Below are 2,974 nucleotides of genomic sequence, written 5' to 3'. Positions count from 1 at the left end.
AAGAATTAAATTGAACAAATATGAAATTACAAATAAAAATTTAAATAAATTAAATAACACACATTGATGAGAGATCAAATCGAAATAATTTTAAATTGTGAGGTTGATATTAATACAAAAAGTACTAAATTATACTCATTTAAAAAGTTATGGGCCAATTAAAAATATAATTAAGTAATAAGTATGGATCAATTTCATATGCAAATAAAATTTGGAGGACTAAATTGAACAAATATGAAATTACAAATAAAAATTTAAATAAATTAAACAACACACATTGATGAGGGATCAAATCGAAATAATTTTAAATTGTGATGTTGAAATTAATACAAAAAAGTACTAAATTATACCCATTTAAAAAGTTATGGGCCAATTTAAAAATAGAAATAAGTAATAAGTATGGGTCAATTTCAGATGCAAATATAATTTGGAGGACTAAATTGAACAAATATGAAATTACAAATAAAAAATTAAATAAATTAAACAACACAAAGGAATCAAATCGAAATAATTTTAAATTGTGAGGTTTAAATTAATACAAAAATGTACTAAATGATACCCATTTAAAAAGTTATGGGCCAATTAAAAAATATAACTAAGTAATAAGTATGGGTCAATTTTAGATACAAATATAATTTGAAGGACTAAATTGAATAAATATGAAATTAAAAATAAAAATTTAAATAAATTAAACAACACACATTGATGAGGGATCAAATCGAAATAATTTTAAATTGTGAGGTTTAAATTAATATTAAAAGTACTAAATTATATCCATTTAAAAAGTTACGGGCCAATTAAAAATATAAATAAGTAATAATTATGGGTCAATTTCATATGCAAATATAATTTTGAGGACTAAATTGAACAAATATGAAATTACAAATAGAAAATTTAAATAAATTGAACATATATGGTTTATGGTTTAGGATTTAGGGTTTATGATTTATGGTCTAGTGTTTAGGTTTAGGGTTTAGGATTTATATTTATATACTATATATTATATATATAAACTATATATACTATACAATATAATTTACATATGAACTATATATAAAAATCATAAACCCTAAACTATAAACCCTAAACTATACATTATATAGTTTATTAGTATATATAAACTATATAATATATATATACTATATGGTATATATAAACTATACATTATATATAGTTCATTAGTATATATAAACTATATATTATATAGTGCATTAGTATATATAAACTATATAGTATATATAAACTATATATTATATAGTTCATTAGTATATATAACCTATATAGTATATGATATATACCAACTATATATTATATAGTTCATTAGTATATATAAACTATATTGTATATATAAACTATATATTAATTTATTAATATAAAAATATATATTAATTGAAAGAATTGAAAAATATATAAAGATCAAATTGAACAAATTTTAAATATGAAGCTTAAGTTAATAAATTGTAACATTAAATTTGGATTAAATTAAAAAAAGTTGAAATATGAAGCTTAAAATTAATATATTACATCATTAAATTTGGACTAAATGAAACAAATTTAAAACTAAGAGACAACGCTACAATGTCAAATAAAGTTAAAAAACACGCGGATTTTTTCCTTCGATTAAGCTAAAAGGCTACGCCAACTGTGGTGCCAAAATCAACATCATTTCCCGCCAAATAATGTTTCTTTTCAGAATCTTGTTCAACTGAAGTTGATATTTTATTGTTGATAATGCTTTCCTAGTTGTAGTTCTCCATGAAAGTTGTTTTGTTGACCATTAAACTTGGTTAAAATGTTTTTTATACAGAACGGTTCAGCAACTGCAGAGATTTTTCATGGAGACGACTGAGATCAGTGATACAAGAAACGTTGGTGACATTGCTCTAACTAAATCATCATCTCTTTCTTTTTTGGCAGATGGGTTTCCAGTTTGCAGGGAAAGCTATATACTCTGCAGTTTGGGTCGCTGCTGTTTCATTGTTCATGGAGTTGCTGGGTTTCTCTACACAGAGGTGGCTAACCGCTGGAGGTCTAGGGACTGTTTTGCTGACTCTTGCTGGTCATGAGGTATACCTGAATAACATTTTCATGTTAATGCATTACAACTTATATGCACATTGAATGTATGTTCGCCTTGATATCACTTTTTATCAATGTACAGTTCTTTCTTTTCTTTTCTTTTGTCTCCCCGGTTTGAGGAGCAACTTCAACGGCGGCCTCCTCCTTTGTTTCTGCGGGAGGAGTGGCGACTAATACTACAGACTCCTCGATTGCCTCCACCGTCTTGGCGCCGTCATCGTCTACGGCTGTCACCTTTTCAACCACTTCGGTTACCACGGTCGCCGCCTCGACAGTCGGTTCATCAGCTGGTGGTGGTGGAGGAAGAGTTTTCTCTTCTTCCTTAACTTCAACAGAGGCGGGTGCTTCAGTTTCCACCTTGTACTCTTCTGAAATTTCAACAGAAGCAGCAGGCTTCTCTTCCTCTTTCTCTTCTTTCTTTTCTTCTTCTATTTTTCTCTCAGCTACTGGTTTTTCTTCTTTGACAGTGAATTCGTGCTTGTTAAGCGCTTCTTGAATGAGCTATTTAAGCTCATCAAGAGCCTTCTTTTAAGCCCTGGGTAGTTCACCAACGACATTAGTTTCTTCTTTGGAAGAAACCGATTCAGTAATCGTACTCTCTTCAACCTTGGCCTTCTCATCAACTTCAACAACTTCTTCCTTTTCTTCTTCAACAACAGCAGCAACGCTCTTCATTATCCACTTCCACTCCACCATGCTTCTATACTACAAACCCTGAAGCCGTGAAAATAAGCAACTGTTGCTTTAGTTTTTAGACAAGGACGTTGCAACAGGGTGTGACCACTGCCACATTACAAAATCTAAAGCCGAGCACAAGAAATCTACGTCAATTGGAGCATGAAACGTAAAATATATATAACCGACCGACTCCATCGTCTGTTTCTTACTGCTCATA

The sequence above is a fragment of the Hibiscus syriacus genome, unplaced genomic scaffold, assembly GCF_006381635.1.
Source record: "Hibiscus syriacus cultivar Baekdansim isolate YM2019G1 unplaced genomic scaffold, ASM638163v2 tig00110988_pilon, whole genome shotgun sequence".
Lineage (NCBI taxonomy): Eukaryota > Viridiplantae > Streptophyta > Magnoliopsida > Malvales > Malvaceae > Hibiscus > Hibiscus syriacus.
The sequence above is the reverse complement of the archived record's forward strand: the minus strand, read 5'-3'. Positions refer to the sequence as shown.